This window comes from Puma concolor, chromosome D1 (assembly GCF_028749965.1).
Source record: "Puma concolor isolate L17-30 chromosome D1, mPumCon1.1.hap2, whole genome shotgun sequence".
Lineage (NCBI taxonomy): Eukaryota > Metazoa > Chordata > Mammalia > Carnivora > Felidae > Puma > Puma concolor.
Window position 1 is genome coordinate 88,370,339 of NC_141676.1, and position 21,109 is coordinate 88,391,447.

General features: G+C 39.7%; 1 protein-coding gene across 2 annotated transcripts in view; it reads right to left on the reverse strand.

Annotated features, from left to right (window-relative positions):
* The window catches only part of NTM (neurotrimin), a 949,272-nt gene that overhangs the window by 550,791 nt on the left and 377,372 nt on the right, over positions 1 to 21,109 (reverse strand). The window contains exon 1 of one of the 2 annotated variants that reach the window (XM_086678651.1): positions 10,812 to 10,830. The exons of the other annotated variant lie outside the window; for it this stretch is intronic. The gene's annotated coding sequence lies outside the window, so the exon portion shown is untranslated. Of the gene's footprint in view, positions 1 to 10,811; positions 10,831 to 21,109 lie in introns of those variants that run through there. 2 annotated transcript variants of the gene reach the window in all.

The following is a 21,109-nucleotide window of genomic DNA, read 5'->3' on the forward strand; positions in this document are numbered from 1 at the left end:
ATGATCTCGCGGTCTGTGAGTTCAAGCCCCGCGTCGGGCTCTGTGCTGACAGCTCAGACCCAGGAGCCTGTTTCAGATTCTGTGTCTCCCTCTCTCTGACCCTCCCCCATTCATGCTCTGTCTCTCTCTGTCTCAAAAATAAATAAACTTTAAAAAAAATTTTTAGAAGAAAACATTGGACAGAAATCACTCACTCACTCATAAGTTCAGATACACCCTACAAGTCCCTGACATGCTGAGTAATGACCCAGACTTTTCTAGTGACCTAGAAGTGACTCAGATTTTTCTAGTGACCTAGAGACTCATATAACCATTTCCTACTAAACATCTTTACCTCAGTCCCACAGCCATCTCAAACTCAGTGTTTCCAAACTAAAATTCACTCTTTGTCCTGTATATCCTACATTCAAAAATGACCACTCCATCGATGTAGTTGTATTAACCAACCCCTGATGTTCATTTTAAACAATTCAGTGTCCCTGGTCTGGTTTTCAAATTCTATATGCTATCTCTTCTTAAAATCTATCTTACTTGTCCACTCTTTTCTGTGTCCACTGTTCCTCATTCGTTCTCCTACCTGAGAATGTTAGACTAATGCTTTAACTGTTCCTCTGCTTTCTGTCACATGTCTTTCATTATCCCTCCCACTGCTAATGCTTTTTCTGAAATCTCAATCTGATTGTGTTACTACACCCCTTAAAACATTTTAATATCTTCCCTTTATCTAAAAGATAGTGTCCAGACTCACCATCATCAAGAGGCTCTAAAACATGAAAGTAGCTCTGAATCACCTGAGAATGTTGTTAAAACATAGATTATAATTTAGTAGATGTAGATGGGGCCAGAGATTCTGAATTTTTACCAAGTTCCCAGGTGATACCCATGCTGCTACCCCTTGGACGACTCTCCGTGTCATGTCTTTAAGATGTCTTCCTGTTCAGACTTCTCTTTAGACTCATTTTCATTTCTGCCTCTTCCACTGCAGCCCTATCTTTTTCTCTTACCTACCTACTTAAAGTGCCTTGCAAAGCATCTTCTATGATTAGTCAGACAGCTTTTCTGTTCAGAATACTCTTCTCTTCCATTTCCATCTGAAGAATTTCTATTCTTCTTTAACACTTACCTCAAGTTGAATTTTATAAAAGAATCTTTTCTTTTTTAAGTTTATTTATTCTGAGAGAGAGAGAGAGAGGCAGAGAGAGGGAGAGAGAGAAACCCAAGTGGGCTCCGTGCTGACAGCAGAGGCTTGATACCATGAACTGTGAGATTGTGATCTGAGCCAAAATCAAGAGTCAGATACTTAATCAACTGAGCCACCCAAAGACCCTAGAATCTTTCCTTGATTCCTCCATCCCATAATAAGACTTATTTACTTACTTACTACTCTTTGTGCCTTCCTATACCAGTACAAGCAACTCCTGGGGGATTATGTGTTAAGAATGTGATTAATTATTTTTTTTTTAATTTTTAATGTTTATTCATTTTTGAGAGAGAGAGAGAGAGTGAACAGGAGAGGGTCACAGAAAGAGAGAGGGAAACACAGAATCTGAAGTGGGCTCCAGGCTCTGAGCTATCAGCACAGAGCCCAATGTGGGGCTCGAACTCACGAACAGTGAGATCAGACCTAAGCCAAAGTTGGATGCCCAATCGACTGAGCCACCCAGGCTCCCCAAAAATGTGATTCATTCTTAACAGATTTTGTTTATATATACCTAATTTATTTACTAATTATAATACTTTGAGGGCAGAGACTGTGGCCTATCACTGGTATCTTGTACACTGTAATATTTCAAATTATTAATAAACATCTTTTTTAAATAAACAATTTTATAATATATATGTATGAATATGTATATATGAATGTATGAGTTTAAAAATATTTTTTTTAATTTTTTAGCACTTGCTCACTCATGGCTTATTCCCCTGGGATACTTCTTCTCTTCCCCTGAAATCCACCAATGATCTATTTATCATAATTCAATATATTCATCCATCACCATGCAAACATAATTGGGTCAAACAGTTTTGCTCATAGTTTTGCTCATAGTTTTGCTTTATGAATATAAAATGAAATAGAATAATAAATTGAACATTAAATTTTATGTATAGTTGTATTAATTTTCTTTTGCTGCATTAGAAATTATCAAAGACTTAGCAGTTTAAAACCAAAAAAAAGGATTGTTTCACAATTTTCATGGGTCAGACATTCATGAGTCCTTTGGTCAGAATCTGTCTAGGCTGAAATCATGGTGTCAGCAAGGGCTGTGATCTCAACTGAGGCTCTGAGTTCTCTTCTGAGCTCATTGGCTATGGAGGAATATATTTCTTGTACTGTAGGATGGAGGCATCCATGTTTTTGCTAGTTATAAGCTCCTAGAGACTGACTGGATCTTTGGCACATAGCCCTCATACTCAGTTCACAACAGTGCTGTGTGCTTTTCTTCCAGGTTAAAAGGAAGGCATCTGGCTGACTTCCTATCCCTTTCAAGTCTTCTATGATAGAAACTTATGTAATGCAATGTAATCAAATTTGCCACCCAACACACCTAACCAAGGGAGCGATAATAGACTATCTATCTCATCACATTCATACATCTAGTTAGTCCTCACTCAAACATGGAGGATTACACAGGCATCTACACCAGAGTGTGAGAATCAGGAGGATCATTTTGAATTCTCTCTACCACATTAGTTAGCTGCCAAACTTGAGGTATTCATGATAAGTCTGGGAAAATGAGAAAGGAAGTTAATGTTGAACATGAGGATAAAATGGGACAGATATAATATATATATATATATACACACACACACACATATATATTACTATAATATAATATATATTATATCATATATATGATATATAACATATATTATATGTATTACTATCATATATATGTGTATATATGTGTGTGTGTATATACATATTACTATCATGATATGCTAGTGCTGGATTTAAAAACAAATGTGTCAGATTTTATAAATGAGTGTAAAATTTGAGGACCTTGTAATTTGTCGTAACCGTAGTATTCCTGATTACTACTAACATGATCTTTCTTCTACCTTAGAATTGCCTTCTATCCAAGTCATTGCAAACAAATAACACCCCTCAGCCTGGGAACAGTTAAGTGTGTGAAAAGGGACTTCTCTGAGGAAGTAAGTCTGATCAATCACTCTTAAATTTCTTGCTCAACTTTATCAACTCTAAATAGAATCTTAAACTTCAAGTTTAAAAGAATATAGCCAATGGCTTTTGAAGTAAGACTGGCGTCTTATCTTTTTGCAAAGCATAAGTATGCACGGAGCCAGTTGTATTAGCTTCAGTTTGACCTTCTGGAAAGCCAGTCACCAGCTAGCATTGCAGGTTTTAGCTCCTTGTAGAGGGTGTCTGTTGCTTTTCTACAAATTCATGTGGATCCTGGGATTTGACTGACAGGTGCTTAGTGTTACTGAACATACCAGGTTTACCTTCTCATCTCTTTCATTGAATGGGATTAAACTTCTGAGCTGTGACAGGTGATGTAATGACAGTATTATCAGTTTTTAAAAGTTTTAGCACTTGCTCACTCATGGCTTATTCCCCTGGGATACTTCTTCTCTTCCCCTGAAATCCACCAATGATCTATTTATCATAATTCAATATATTCATCCATCACCATGCAAACATAATTGGGTCAAACAGTTTTGCTCATAGGTAAAAACTCCCATAGGCAATTATCAATTCCCTTTATGATTAATGTAAAAATGATGGTGTTTTCTATTAATGGAAGTGCATGTTGAAGCATTCACAGTCATATACTGTAGATAAACTTTGTCACTACGCCAATATAAAGTAGAAATTCCTGAAGTAACCAGGAACTTGGTAGTACCTGTAATATCTGATGACAGCAATTTACCAGGAAATTAGAGTGAACTCACAGCATTACTAACAATACTTTTGGGAAGCATTTTTGCTAAAATGAGAATATTTTTTTGGGGTTTTTTTAATACCATAATTTGAAGCTAGAATACAGAAAAGGAGAGCACATTGTGAAGAACAGGTATCTACTTCAAACTCCTCCTAAGAATGGTAGGCATGAGAGAAGAATCTCATACTAAATGCTTCAGTGAAGATGAACATCAGAATTGCATTTGGGAAAGGATTTGTTCATAAAAAATTGAGTATGGGAATTCATGATTTCTGTATTTCAAAACTTAAAAAAAGAACCCCTGTATCATGAGGATGAATTAGAATCATACTGTTCATGAAAAGATCTTCACTTACAGTGTGTGTATGTGTGTGTGTGTGTATTTTCTTCATGGAATCACGTTTCTCCTTGACGTTAACTCTTCTCAAATCAAGTTGTCTAACCCTACCACTAGAGGGTATTGTTGAAAATTGTTATATTTGATATATATACTATAGTATATAATATAAATATTATATTTATATACACAAGTATACAAATGCATACACTTACATCTACACCAGTACATAATACATACATAAGTATTGATGAATATTCATTTTCCCTTTGAACACATAATTTCTACCAAAACCTTTCTTCATGTACAGCAGAAGCAGCTTCTGCCACCAAAAGTTTGTGACTTGAACTTTCCTCCTGTACTGTTGTCACTGGGACATAGCCGACCAGAGACCACGATTCCAATCTCTTCACACTTCAGTGCAGCCATTTGCTGAGTTATAGCAAAATGGAACTTGAGCATAAGTAATATGCATTCTTCTAAGGCTGGGCCACAAACACATCCCACTGTTACTTCCTCAGCTGGTTGGATGCTGAAGACTGGGAAGTCCTAAGACATAGTGGAGTCACAGGACAGAATGCATCTGGATCATTATGTGGCAGAAAGTCACTCTTTCATGATCCAGGAACACCTGCATTGGAATTTAAATGAAGGAAAAATAACTTTCATTCTGTTTTGTCATTAAAATGTGGGTATTTGTTTGTTTTAACAGCTAGTGTTACCTGAACCAAGACAAAAATCAAGGCTTTGATGTAGATGCTGCTGGGAAAAAAAAAACAATAAAAAAAGTAAAGTATATGACAGGAGCTTAGCAGTTTTGTGGTAGGCAGTGAGGAGACAGATCTAGCAAGCTGGAAGTCCCTGCTTGCTGTAGTGAAACATTTGGTAAAACTGTCACCCTTGTTAGCGTGGAAGGCAGACCAAGTGTCTGCTGAGCCTGTGCATCTTGGGAAGGTGGTTGGAATGAGCCAGAATGCTAGCATATGTTGATCTTCCCTTGCTGTGTTTGGCAAGGTATTTCAAGAAAGAGTGAGCTAGTTTGCAGACAGAAGGAAACAGAATAAAAGTATCAGAAATTTGGAGTTGCACAAGCTAGAAACTGCTTCTAGAGGACAAATAATGTAAAATAAGACTTTAAAAGCCTTTGGGCCAAAAAGGCCCATTAATACTTCTCAATTAAATAAAGTCACAGGGCCCTGGAACTGAGACCAGATAGAGAGTGGGGCTTCCACTCAAGCCTGTTGTTCCAGACAACCTCAAGTTACCTACCATTACCTTGATAGAGAGAAGCGCAAGTGGAGAAATAAAGAAGGCACCACTATTGTTCTAGAAAGATTTTTTTAAGTGTGATTTATGGCCCATGGAACTGGCTGGAAATACATCAAGCAGTGTGGGTAATCCTTGTGTCAAGCACTAATTCTAACCTAACACACAAGTCCCAAAAAGTCATTTATTATGTATAACTCCTATCAAAACTTGTACTGGCTCAGTATCAAGTTCACATCACTTTTGCTTCTTTGGCACAGAAGCCTTCATCTTGCCATAGGCATTATGTTCACTGAAATTCTTAAATTCATGTATATCTTAAGTTAAAAGCTCCTAGAGGAAAAAGGCTGAGTATATGCTTTCAAGGTGTGTCTAAGTTAGACAGAGCTACAGTATGTAGCGTTGCTTAATGACTATTCTTTTGGGAGGGAAGATATGATCAAAATAGGTATCTGGAAGAGATAGTCCCTAAATACACACTTTCAGGTGACATCAGTGGAGGAAAGAGGGAAATCATGGGAGTAAATGTTTTCTTTCGGGAATTTATCAAGTAAGGAAAGTGAAAATGAAAATCTTTTTAGTTTTGTTGAGTCTTGCTGTCTAAAAGTGGCCAAAATTTCACTTCAACTTTGCCTGGTGGAGAAGATCACCTCCAGGGAAGAAACACATGATCTTCCTCCTTGTTGAGCAAGCGCTACACACAGCAAAAAGCACCTTGATATTAAACCATAAACCGGGCGCCTGGGTGGCGCAGTCGGTTAAGCGTCCGACTTCAGCCAGGTCACGATCTCGCGGTCTGGGAGTTCGAGCCCCGCGTCAGGCTCTGGGCTGATGGCTCGGAGCTTGGAGCCTGTTTCCGATGCTGTATCTCCCTCTCTCTCTGCCCCTCCCCCGTTCATGCTCTGTTTCTCTCTGTCCCAAAAATAAAAAATAAAAAACGTTGAAAAAAAAAATTTTAAACCATAAACCAAGTGAACTAATATATAAAGCTGCCAACCACAGTTGAGCAGTGATGCTCCATATCTGATATTTTCAGGGGACAACCCCCTGAAAGGTATTTCCACATACTCTTTTTCTAAGATACATCTCACTGTGTTTTGTAAAGCATAGATTAACTTCATGGACAGCCTTCCCCTGGAGGAGGCTTGTGCTGAGTTACAATCCAGGGACACTGAAATAGAAGCCACAGGGAGGCTTACAGCAGACAGAGAAAGCCTTCTTTACCTCTGGAGTTACTGTTTCTAACGTCCATAAAACACAAAACTCCAAGAGAGACGTGCGTTGCTAAGCCTCATGAATAGGCAGGGAAGTGAGAGGAAGAGAAAGAGAAAGGGAACACACATACTCATTTTCTTCTGAGTCACCACAGGGTCTGTCCAGGGGACTGAGCTCCTCTCAGCAGTTTTGAAATCAGTCTGCTCTAAAAGCCACAGGCATCTTAGGAAGGAAGTAGCCCACAACAGCACTCAGATCATTAATGATACACTCATATTGAATGCTGAGGCAAAATTATCTTCACCTTAAGTTTAATGCATTCCTGGAAACCACAAGAACAGCTCTGAGGAATGTTCCTAATGGCAAGTGAAAGAAAAAACTTGCTTCAATTCTTGGCGACCACACAACCTAAAACAGAGATGGAAAATTATATTTGGAGCCAAAAATATGACCTCTTCATTTATCCTGCTTGCTATGAATTCATCTGTGGCAAGTAGATGCTCTGTTGGCCCTGCTGGAGTGATACAAAGTGGAGAAAACTATTCCAGAAAGCACACGGTGGGGAAATGTGTATTCGTGGGCCAAAAAAAAAGAAAAAAGAAAAAAAAAAAGTTCAGTGACTTTTTGAAAATGAATTTTCCAGCTCCATAAGACAGTGTGTGTAATTGTGTGAAAAGTCAAGGGTTAGTGTGAGTGATAAGAATGGACGTCCCCAAGGGGAGACAGAAATAAGGAGAAGGAAGAAATGAAGGAGCACATCACCATCCTTCCTGGGATGCTGCCATGGAAGAAGAAATTGAGGTTGTAAGGGGCAAAAATCAGAGCCTGAGGGGTAAGAAGCTTAATAAAAGCTATTGAGATAAAGGAAAGCTCTTGGAACAGATGGGTCTCCCACTGACACTTATGAAGAATTCACTGACGATTAAGTACTCCAAGCTCGGTGGAAGCCTTCAGAGCAATTTTGGAAAAACAGAAGAAGGCAAAGTCAATGACTCCATGGCTATTGACTATTTTGTTTAAAAATGGCATGACAGGAGATGTCAGGAATTGGGGGTTCTTAGCACTATTGAATCCAGGCTTTAAAACACTAGTGGGAATTTTGCTGTGAGTCCAGCAGCCATTGCTGACAGAATGATACACGAGAACCTAAACCATGTAATAAAGGGGAGGAAGATCATGCACCGCTTAGTCACCTGAAATGAAGAAGGAGGACATCCTGAAGTTGGAACACAATCAAGTTACACCACTCTTGGATAAAGGCATCGTGTTTGACAAGACAGTGTGTGACTTTGCATTGCTAAGGTTATGCATGTGACCTACCACATTAGCCACATGAGAACGGATAGTCAGAAAGAAGAGAAAAATGTCTGAAGAAAAGGTAAAGATACCCACTCAACTATTTGCTGCCTGCATTTACAACACGTTTCTGATTTTTAAAATGCATCAGTATAAGACTAATGCTAAGGAAAGGGATACAGGGAATGCCAGGCAACATCATATATGTGGCACACCAGTGATATGGGAAGCTAAGGTGAAGGTAAACTCCCATTTACCCATGGAAATGTCCAATCCATAAATATGATTTTGAAATGGCTGCATTAAGAAAGAACTAAAGTGAGCACAGCAGCCTACTCTTTAGATATTCCAGTGTACCTGCTGTTCTGCAAACATATCTTGGATGGTATCACAACAACAAACATCTCTCCCCTTTTTCTGGCCAATCTTTATTCCTTCTTTATTCCTTTTAGTCTCATCGCAACCATCATCTCCTCTCTATAACGTACTCACCCCTTCTTAGGTAGGGATAACTGCTCCCTCCCCTCTGATCCCCCAGTGTTTGGTATAAATGCCATGTGTGAGTTTTCTATTGTTGCAGAACAAATTTCCACAAAATTGACACCTAAAACAACACAAATTTACCATCTCGTGGTTTCCATGGGTTAGGGGTCCTTCTGTTTTAGCTGGGTGGTCTGCTCAGTATCTCACAATGCTGAAGTTGGGTGTCAACGGTCTGTATTGGCATCTAGAAGCTCAGTTAGGGAATGGTCACTTTCAAGCTTTATCAGATCATTAGGAGAATTATTTCCTTGTGACCAATTGACATAAGGCTGTCAGCTAGAGATCACATTCAGGTCCTAGAGTCTGTTTTCAGGTTCTAAGTCATGACCACAGACTCTGTGGTTCTTTCCATAGGCTGCTTTCTTCCAGGCCAGCGGGAGGATATCTCTCTGACATTGCACCTTGTCTTGACAGGACTGGCCTGACTAGGTCTGCCTCATCCAGAATAATGTCCCTTTTGATTGATCCAAAGTCAACTGATCAATAACCTAGTCATAAGGATAGTATCCCATCATATCCATTGACTCCACCCACACTCGAGGGGAGGAGAAAATACTGGGTGTATGTGCAGGAGGGAGGAGAAATGGGTGTCATTATGGAATCCTGCCTACTATGCACTATAACTGTTGAGATTTGGTATAATAGTCATATATTTTATGGCTAGGATATACATGATATTTTAATATATATTCACAATTATATTATATATTATACTATATATAGTTTTATATTACTATATATGCATATAATACGTATATTATTATATATGTGTTTTTACACACAAATACACACACACACAGAGTCTCCCCTTGAGCAGAGACCATATGTTTTCAAATCACTATTACCAAGAACTAGAATGATACTAAACCTATAGGAGATATTAATCACTTCTTTTAAGTTAAATGCCAGTTTGAAAATAGCATATAAACGAACAACAACAGCATTTAGGATTGGTTTGAGAGAGGATTATGAGAAATACATTTGGAAATGGCATAGGAAGGTAGAGAATGGAAAAAAGAAGAAAGTTTCCTGAACATGTGGAAGAGAACGTGTAACAATGTGTCCACTTCAGCCCTCATGTTTCACTGTGGACTGCTCAATAAAGCATACACTATGTTACACCACTACCAATAGAATTATCAATTTTTTTTCTGACGTTCTTAAAGTCAAAGAGAAACAACATGATTCCGTTAGAAGTGCAGGGTTCATATTCTCCCCCAGTCCAAGTTTTAAGGCACTTCCCAGCGACAGAAGCGGGGCTAGAGAGAAGATGGCATTACCCAGGTTTAGAACAAGGAAGAGCACCTCTGAGCCCAAGTAGTGTGCAGATGGTGCTGGAGATGGCTGCATCTGGGACACTGACCTTCATAGAAAAGCTCATTGAACACCTGAAGAGCCCAGGTTGTCCACTACATCAATCCAGCAGAACAAGGAGTCCCCCTTTCTTGAAAATACTGATATTTCATACTGAATTACAAGGAAATTATGGAAGAGCATGGACTTGGGACCAAAGGAGGCCTAAAAACTTCACTTTAAACTGCTACCAGGATTAAATGGGTGATGATGATGATAAAGGCCCAAAACATGTCCCAGTCAGTGCTGACTCATATACCTGGGTAGATTGTAGTCTTAGCCTAGACAGATTCTGGAGCAATAATGATGAAGCCTTGGCATCTTGGTGTCTGAATTTCTAACCTTGTCATCTATGTACTGGATGCTGCTCAAAGCTTGAACCCTGAGTCTTTCATGTGCTGCAGTACAGATACAGAATCACATAAGGGTCAAACTACATTTTCCTATAATCATAAATAGGAGTAACATAGTTGATAAAAGCTTTAAGTGAGATAGATGCAGCATTTTGAAAATTTCTAAGATGCCTTTTATCAAGAAATACATTTTTTATTACTGGTTTTGTTTTATAAGTTTTAGAGTTGGAATTGCTAGATTTTTCCAGTTCATCCAGACTGGTGGGCTCTCTTTTTTGCCTGGCATATTCTTTAGAGGACCTTTTCATGTGAGTCACCAGTGCTACAAAAAATGTGAAAAGAAGCATCATCCCAATCTGAGCATCCACAAAAATCAGAGTCCAGAACACAGAACAACAGCAGAAAGAACAACGACACCACCCACATAAACCTATGGACACAAATGGTGTCTCTTCAATGACAGTCCTTTCTGACTTAACCCTGGCTCAAGAAACATTGGCTGAGGAAAATGAGGCAGCAGGCAGTGATACTCATCATACTGACCGTGAGATTGCAGAGCAAAGTTGTGAAGGGCCAGTGTTCCCAATCGTCCCAGGGATCAATGGCAAAGCACTGGAAAAGAAACAATGAACAGGAGACTTCAGGAAGCTCCAATTCTGTTTCATGAAGCTCAGAAATTTGAGATTCCTGCATGTGGAAGCTATTATTTCCACCCACAGGCTATTGACTTAATTTAGCAGACGTTTCTTACTAGGAAAATCTCATGACTTACAGAGCCAGGGCTCAGAAATGGTCCCAGCCTGGAACCTACAAAGTAAACATCTAATTCCAATCAGACTTGCCTAAGAACTCATGCAGAGAAAGTTATACTGACTGTCCTGGGAAGCCTTAGACCTAATGTTTTACCTTTTGGAACTCAACACTTCTATTACCAATGGAAGAGAATCCCTTCTGTGTTGACAAGTTCACATCTCTAAAGATGGGCTGGGTCTACAAGTACATCCCCTCATATTCCGAAAGGAGAACCTTTCAGGAGAATCTTAAAGTCTAGGTTCTCCACCTTCAGTAGAAAAGGAGGAGGGAGGGGCACCTGGATGGCTCAGTCAGTTAAGCATCGGACTTCACTAGGGTCATGATCTCATGGTTTGTGAGTTCAAGTCCCTCATCAGGCTCCATTCAGCTAGCTCAGAGCCTGGAGCCTGCTTAGGATTCTGTCTCTCCCTCTCTTTCTCTGCCCTCCCCTCCTCATGCTCTCTCTCTCTCTCTCTCTCTCTCTCTCTCAAAAATAAAAACAAACATTAAAAAAATAAAAATGAAAAAAAGAAAAGGAGGAGGGAAACAATAGTTTGAGCCTGCTCAGCACCAGCCATCGGGTCTCTGGTCTCCCCTGTCAGGGGGTGGGGCCTATCTGGTGACTGCTTAGCTGGGTAAATGATTTAATTAAAAACAAATGAACAGACAAAAGAACAACATGGGCTATTCAAACCATGTCTCATCCTCTTATTTCTGTAACATGAAAAAACATGAGTGGAATCACACTTCTGCAACATCCTCCCTCCTCACTTCCCCTGAGAGGAGGAGAGATCTATCTGTCTAATCAGCCTGGGAAAATTTCTGAGCATGTGAGCTCTGGCTGGACTAGTACCCTGGGATGTATCATCTGCCTTCACCATGCCATGAACAGCCCATTGATTAGTAAGAGATCTGAGGTTGGATTGCCAGTCTGCCTGGACTGGATGGACATCTGCCTTCTTAGCATATTTCTCAATTGGTTCAGAATATGCAAGGCAGAGATGTGATTGATGTTCCTATCCCCCAGCCTTCCCTCATGGTCAGGTAGAAAAAAACACAGCACTTGTAGCCCACAGCCTTGATTCTAGTCACTAGCTGTCACCTTGAAAATTTTCACTTCTCACCAATGCTCTGAATCTCTGTTGCTTTATGTGCAAAACAAAACAAAACAAAAAAAGTCAGTAAAATTTTCTCCACAGGCAGGGTTGTAGAGCCCCTATAGGACACCATTATTCAAATATCTATAATTAATGAACTCAACATATTTTGATCCCACAGGGAAAAAAAAAAAAACATAAATGCTTTAGAGAAAACAAAAGCTAGTTACTGGTGAACATTCTTTTTTCTTCTTTGTTCTTTAATTTCCTTCTCTTTCCTTCTTTCTTACCTCCTTTCTTGTCTTGTTTTCACATTGGAGTTTCTCTGCTAACATTTTCACAGAAGCATAAAGCTTGAAGAGGGTTTGAGTGCTTTTCTTCTTAATTGAAAGAATAGTTTCAGTAGAAAACTTTTTACTTTATAAAACTAAAAATATCAAATAAATGGAGAATAAAATATGAATTGATGGAATGGGGAAGAAGTATTGGGAATTCAGAAATAGGTGTGAAATGTTAAATATAGGAAAATTTAGGAGGGAATTTCTGTGAGATAAGAAGATCATCAGCAGAAAAGATGCCATTAAATGCTTAATTATTTGTTGCTGTCATAGGGAACTGCTTGGAGAATGTGACATATGCCCGGTCTTTGTACTGGGCAACTTATACCAATGTTTAACAACCTTTTGAGATACCAAGACCTTATCAAAACCCTCCAAGTCCTCTGTGAAGATTTACATTGATTTGATGAAGTCAATAGCATTTAAATGAGCTATATTTTTAAATATAACAAAAACTTCACCCTTTCAAAAATAATACAAAAATATCTAGGTCACATTATTTATTTAGTCTACACCGCCCTGGGGGGGGTCCCATAGATTGGGAATCATGATTTACTCTCTACTGGTGCTTTTAGAACCATAAACTATTTCATTACAAGCATATAATAATAATAATAATAATTATTATTATTATTATTATTATTCAGGTATTAAGGTACTAAGCACTTTATTTGGATTACCTTGCTTAATTCTTACAACAAGCTCATGAGGTCAGATTGTTGAACACTTTTTGGAGATGATGGAACCAAGGCCCCTAAAAAGTTAAGCAATTTGCCTTTGAACTGAGATTAGGAGCCCAGGCCAATTGATTCTGGACGTTGAATTGTTAACCCTTACATGATATTTATTGCCTTGCTTATAGTTCTCAACACAAAATAAAATACATATAGAGTGATGACACACAATAAAGTAATTCCAACTTAATCACATTAGTTAGTAATTTAAAAATAAAATAAACATGGGTGATGACTATTGAGGAAGACAGTGTAATGGTAACAAAGCCACTGGAAAAAGGGAGAGGAATATCCCTTGGGGAATTGGGGAATTGGACAGAGAAATGGGAATTAGAAAGATGATAAAAAGGGCTGTATCTGAATATTTATGCTCCATGTTTCATGTGGCAGTGACTGAAATGTGATGTATAGGAATTAAAAGCATGTGATTGAAAAGGAAAATAGTCAGTGAAAAGGAGAAAGACCACATTGCTTTAAATAACATAACATATTTTTAAGATCACACATGTATATAAGCCAAGGAAGGAAGATGCTTCAATAAAATAATAATAATTAGAAGACAGGTGGAATAATGTAGGTTCTTTGGTGGTAACTGTAGAAACAAGAGATACTCTTGGCAGAATGGAGGACTGCCATGTGCCCTCTGGAAGGGTAGTTGCTCTGAGTACCAGAGTTCTGAGTCAGATGTCAATTTGGAAAAACAACCCTGAATTTCCTCACATTTATGGAACAAGACAGGACTCTCCCCCTCTACTTGTCACATGTGTCTGATTCAGCTGCCTTTCTCTGATACACTCTTCCCCAGCTGAACACATTATTGCCTTACTACACTCCCAGTTCCAGAGCCATAAACATACTCTCACCCATGTCTAAACTTCTGAATATGGGTGCTATATCACATCTTGGATGTTCACTAATATTCCTCATGAGAAAACTCAATATCCTTTTCTTCCCATTGTATACGAACTATTTGAACCCCCAAAGGCATATATGGCCACACAAAGACAGACAGTCATTCTTTCCCATAAGCAAATGTTTACTGATTTCAAGGTCCTGAGCTATGTCTAGAGGTAGGATTGTGAACAAGTAAGACACAGGGCCTGGATTCATAAAGTTTACACCTCAGTGGAGGACACACTGCAAAAAATGAATGATCAGAAAATTTAAAGAAGTGCAGGATAGTACCTGTTATACATGAAACATATAAGATGTTTATTAATGAATATCAGGACATGGGGCCAAGGTTAATTTAGGTAAAGCTTTGGGGGAAAATTATATAAGTGGAGATGTATAGGATGAGAAGATAGAAAGCATTACAGGCATAGGAAACTGAATGCAATTGCCTGAGAGAAATGGAGGTGGAGCATGGCAGAGTCAGAGAAGGCTAGGGGTCTGGCAAATAGGAAGAGATGAAGTCAAATCATACAGATATTTGTATTTAGGCCCTGGCAAGAGGTTGAGAGTAACAAAGTCTTTGGAGGGTCTAAAAGTAGCGATAATGGCACTGATCCGCATTCTCAGATTATTAGATAAGCTGCTTTGCAGAGAATGGACTGGGGTGGTGGAAAGGGGGAAGGAGAAAGTTGGTTCCCTAGAGGGAGGAGGTGCTCATATGGTTTCTTCTTTATGCAGCTGCTGGGTTATGCACCTGGAAGGAATACAGAGTGTAGCTTAAGAACACCTGCTGTGGAGATACACTGGTTGGGCTCACTACCAATGAACTGGGGAGACTTGGACACATTTCTCAACCTGTCTGTGTCTTGAGTTCCTCAACTCAGAGATAATAATTGCCCTTATGTTTTAGGGTGGCTATGATGATTAATCAGATAATGAATGAAAAGGAAGTGATCGCTGGCTACATGTTACCTCTTTAACTGTTTTGGTGACTTTTGGGGATCAGGAAGGGAGGGAACTCCTGGTCATGAGGGGAGAAGGCAAAAACAAGGTGAGTCATAGAGAAGCAGCTTCAAGGTGTGTTCTCCCTCTTCATCTCAATGACTAATTTCTCCAAAACAATAGCTATCAACAGTCATCAACCACAGGCCTAGTCATAGGCACCCATTGTTTTATTTCATTCACATGCAGTCTTGCTGTGTAGATATTATTATCTTCATTTTATATATGAGGAAATTGTGGTCCAAAGGAACTAGCTAACTTGCTCAAGGTCACCTAGTTAGTGGCAGAGCCAGAATTCAATCCAGATCTGTCTCTTTCCAAACCCCATGATCTTTCCACCAAAACGGTGCATCTACAGCACACACCTGCATTCCAAACATATCTCAGGTTCTTAGGATTCTGTAGCATCTGTGTCTCTCAGCACAGGGTATCCTATCTATGGATGGTCCCCAGGTAACACAGGGGAGAAAGAAATCTGCCCACTCCAAGGCTTATAAAAAAGGACAGAACAGACCCGTTCCATCTGGTATTCTATAAAGCACAGCCTTGCCAGGTAAAGTCTGGAAATGAGGTTGTACCCACTGCTGAGTACCAAATGTTATATAGCTAATTAACCACAGAGATTTGGGAAGGAACCCATTAAAGAGACCAAATACAGCATGAAGGAAAAGCAAATGGTAATGTTGCTGCTTATTACATTATTGCCATTAATATTAATATTAATACTATTATTTAGTTTTATTATTACTCTGATATATCATTATTATTGCTGTCTCCTAGCATCTTCTGCATAAATCTATCACCAAATGTTTTAGAGGTTTAATATCGTTATAGTTATGTAATTAAACAAATAGAAATAATAGTTGCGGAATTGCAGAGTTACATAATTATTGCTCTACAATGGAAATAATAAATAAAACTTACGTGCCTCCATAGCAGTTACATTAACAACAATAGAAACACTGAAGGATGAAGCTTAAAATTTATGTAATGGTTACATAATTAAATAATAAATTATCCTAGAACTACAGGGACATGGACTATATAAAGCAGCCTACAGAATGGAAGAGAAAAGGAAACCTTTAAGCAATGCAACAAATTATACATTATATATATATATATAGATAGATAGATAGATAGATAGATACATATATATATATATATATATATATATATATATATATACACACACACACACACACACACACATATATATGTTATATGTCTATGAATACAAAACAAAGCAACATGGGCCCAGCATGGGGACCTCTGGGGTTTGTCTTGTGAAGACTCTTCAGCTTCCCATTCTAGATTCAGACATGTGGGTGGATTTTATCAACCCCAGTGCACAAAGTGTTTTGTCTAAAGCTATAAATCACATGGATAGTATAATACCTTTAGCTGTAAGTCTAACACATATGACACACATTTAATCTCTATGTTTTAAATTATCTCAAAATTTAGCTTTAGTCCTGGCTAAATATTACATAACTACTCTTCAGCTACCTGCGTTGACTCAATGACTAGTGCGTGCACATGGGATGGGAAGCTTGCCAGAGGCCGAGGATGATACTCTTTTGAAAATTATTTGAGATTGTTGAAGCACATAATCCCCATATCATGATGTTGCTTTGGTTGTGTTATCACAATGTTACCAGACTCAAATATTTGAGAAGACTAAGATGTTAAATCAAATACCAGATGCTGACTGACTTGCTAATCTTTTTATCCCAAAGTTTTGCAGTCAGGCTGCCTCAGTTTTCTAAAAGCGGTGTATTTATCAAGGTCCAGAGTGAAGAACAGCATCGCATAGCTGAGGATATAAAAGCTGGGCACCTGCTCTAAAGACTGAGTTCAGATTGGGATGCCAGTGTATAGCAACACATTTTTTGCTCTGAATCCACCTGTCTCCCTGGGTGTCAGCAGATCGAGCCCATTGTTGGAATGAATGGCACGATGGGATGTTCCTGGAATGCCAGCAGCATGTGGTATGAATAAGCACATGGCATTGCTCAGCAGTGACAATGGGGAGGCAGAAGGCTCCTGTCCAGAGCCAGCAGGGAACAGAGCTGTAGTCTGCCAGCCTCTCTGTAATTCGCATTTCAAGGAGGCTCTCACTTCTCCATCAGGCCTGTTCTGAGAGCAGCCAGGTTGGGCCATTATCATAATGGGGTCACCTGGGAGTCTGGGAATAGACAGGGGAGCAGTCTATTGGGGAGAACTAATTGACTCCTGTCTCATTACTTGGCTCAGCTTGACAGGCAAACTCAGTGATGGGAAAAGGACAGCCTCAGAAGAGGACCATGCCAAGGAAGGGGCAAGAGGCCACCACACCTGCTGGGCCTGGGGGAGTGTAAGTGGACTGCCCAATGTCAGCCCCACAAATTCAGGTTGTAATTTTCCAACATGCAGCCCTGACTTGCCCCTGGCCTACAGGGAGACTATGCCGCCCATCTGTCTGTGTTTGTGAGCTGCAGTGATGAAGGACACTCACAATTCAGACCCTTTGGTATCACTTTGTTCCTTTCCCCCAAAATCTCACCTTGAAATCCTGTGATTAAGATCCTCTGTACCCTTCCCCAGAGGAAGGTGAAAGTAGGGACTTCTCTAGGCAAGCAGGGTAAGTTTTCATTATCCTGGGACTATAGGAACTTATACAAGGGCTTAAGGAGCTACTGTTGTTATCCTGAGCCACATGGGAACCTATGTAAAGCATGTTTGGTTTTCTCAGCGACTACCAAGGGGCTCTTGGAAGCACTGTGGGGCTGCTGAAAGTCTTGGGACTTCAAAAGTAAACAAACCTGTTATATTAGTTAGCTCAAACTGTCATGATGAACACCATACCTTGGGCAACTTAAACAATGGGCATTCATTCATTCAAGTTATGGAAGCCAGAGTCCTTGATAAGGATGCCACCATGGTCGGGTTCTGGGGAGAGCTCCCTTTCTGACTTGCAGAAGGCTGTCTTCTCACTGTGTCCTTGCCTGTCTTGTCCTCCCTGACGTGGAGAGAGAGAGATTTCTTCTCTCCCTCTCTATCTCTTCCCAAAAAGCTATGAATCCCTTCATGAAGGGCCCACCCTCATTGCCTCATCTAACTCTAATTGCATGTCAAAGGTCCCATCTCCAAAACCATTACAGTGGAGATGAGGGCTTTACCACATAAATTTGGGTGGACATAAACATTCAGTCCATATAATACCTGAGTTTGAATTTCAGCTTCCTTTTTTTTATTAGGTGTGGATCCTACCTGATTTCAATGCCTGGATCTCAGTTGCCTTACCTGTATAATGTGACTAGCAATACTTACTAAGTTGCACCACTGTGAGGAGCAGGGGGGTAAATGCAGACAATGCCTCTGACGCATATTAAATATGCATTCTGTTCTGTTCCCTCCATCTTGTCTATTTTAAGGAATCTCTGATCTATGGTAACATCTGTTTTATCAGGACTTCTGTCCTACCCCCCATTCCATGTGGAAAATGTCCCCTCTTTGAGATTCCCTCCATCCTGATGAGTTGGGATGGGTTGAACCTTGCTCCCTCAGGAAACAACAACAGAAGTGAGAATTTTCCCCTAGGAGCTAGGATGGTGCCTCCTCTCCTGGGAGGGTCCCATTGAGGAGGAGGGTACTGTAATAAGGCATTAGAAGACACATGGAAGTTATTTTCCATCATCACAATGACCTGGAAGCAGGTTTTCTCAGCCTACACAACGTCCCGCGTGCCCTGTTCCTGGGGTTCCTCTTGCCTCACTTCAAAGTCTCAGTGTCTATGGCACCAAGTCCCATTTCGTGGCCCAGTTTCCATAAACCTTTTCCTGGATATGGCATCCCCTGGCCCTTGCTTCCCAGCCCCCAGACACCACTGATTCTTTCATCAGGGTTATCTCTATTAGCTGTTGCCAACGTCAGTGCATTGAAACAGTGCAATGTTAGACACTTCCCCTGACTAACGTCTTTGTACTGAGCGAGGGAATCAGAACGGAACAGATGTTTTAAGGACTCCATAAATCCGTGAAGATAAAAAAACACCCACCCAGCACTTTTTAACAATGCGCCATGCTGATGAACCAGCATATCGGAAATACCAAAATAAATATAAAATCCCCCTGAAGCCTCAGAATAAATCTTAGGTTTTTTTTTTCTCTTTTTTCCCCCTTATAACATACACAAGACATCATTTTTAATACTCAGTGAAGACCCACAACTGGGAACAGAAGTCTATAAAAACGCTGCTGCTTCCTTCTGAAGTGACCCAATGATCAACCGCAATGTGCGTGAATCACCCTCCAATTGCTTCCTGAAAAACTCATTTCACTCTCCCCCAGAACCTTCCCCCTCAACTACCACATCCAGGGTTGTCATTTTCCTCTCATAACTCCTTGCTGAATTCCAATGAGGTTTTCTAATTAGCCTAATTAATTTTCTGCCCAACTTAATAAGACTGTCTCTGGTTCAGAAATAATTGGACTTCCCAAACAGCGTTTTCCCTCCCTCTGTTTCTCAGTGGTGAGTTGTGATCCAGCCTCCTTTAATAATTCAAAATTAGCTTCTGTTGTTCAGATGATGGGTTCATGTTCAGAGAGTTATTTAGTTTTTTCATTAACACTCTGACATCACCCTCTCCCTCCTATAAAGAATAGCCTAAAAAAAAAAAAAAGCCCACTAAAACTCAAAATGAAAACCGGACACTTTCATGGAGAGAGAAATCCATTTGGGATCAAGGTTGCAGTGGATTTTTGCTCCCTCTCTAATCAATTTCAGGAAGGTAATTTAGTGATCTGGATGAAGTATATTCTTTTCCGTAAAGTTTGGTAACATCTATGAAAATAAGCTCTAACAAGGCCAAGGATTAACATCATGAGAAAGATTTTAAATACGTTTAGGCAACTGGCCTATAATGGAAGAACAATCTTTCTCTTTAATCTCTTACCATTTTTATATGGTTGTGAATTTGTTCCTATAGGCAAATAGAATTGTTGTTAAATATATCAGTATGTGTTCTTCAAACAAATAAGTCAGAGATAAAAGGAGGAAGGGATAAGAGCCAGGGAAAGGGGGTAAAGAAAGAAAAGTTGGTAAACCATGAAAATGTCCACGTTCCCATGCATATTTGAATGAGATCTGCAAAGTTGTGTCTATTGAATACTGTCTTCTGTTTGCTCTCAGGTTCCAGAATGCCAGGCAATCTTAGCCTATACAGTATTGGTTTTGCAGCCCCAGGAATACTTTATTTGGAACCATGAAGATGGAATTATTTTCTCATTCCCTAAAAAGCCTGAAGCATTTTTTAGAGAACTTATAAATATGCCGATGAACAGTACCAGGGAATAAAGAGCAGAGAAAAATTGTTGCTTCCAATCCTCTTCTGTGTACCCGAATGGTGCAGCTGTGAACTTTCTTGCTATGGCTGCTGTGTTCCAAGTAGAATCATAAAGGTGTGAAGGTTTTCAAAAAATGCATTCCAAACAATAGTATAAGGGTACAGCCCTGCTCTTCTCATTGTATTATCTTCAACTAAACTTTTCAAAAATGCAATGTCTGAACTTATGAAGTTTGCTCCTTATGTCAATGAAGATGGGTGATCCACTTTTCTTCCAATGGTCACTGCCTCGATTAGGACTTATCTAGGCAAATAGATGTTTTAAGACAATATGATTCAGAAAATTCCAAGGTACTAAAATGGTAAAGACTCTCAATCTCTGTCTCTCTGTCTCTGTCTTTAAAAGAGCTCTGTGGTGGGGGGCAGGGAGGGGGAGGGTGGGGGTGGGGTGCCTGGGTGGCTCAGTCAGTTGAGTGTCCAACTTTGGCTCTGGTCATGATCTTGCATTTCGTGAATTTGAACCTCACGTTGGGCTCTGTGCTGCCATCTCAGAGCCTAGAACCTGCTTCAGATTCTCGGTCTCCCTTGCTCTTTGCCCCTCCCCCGCTCATGCTCTGTCTCTGTCTCTCAAAAATGAATAAATGTTTAAAAAATGTTAAAA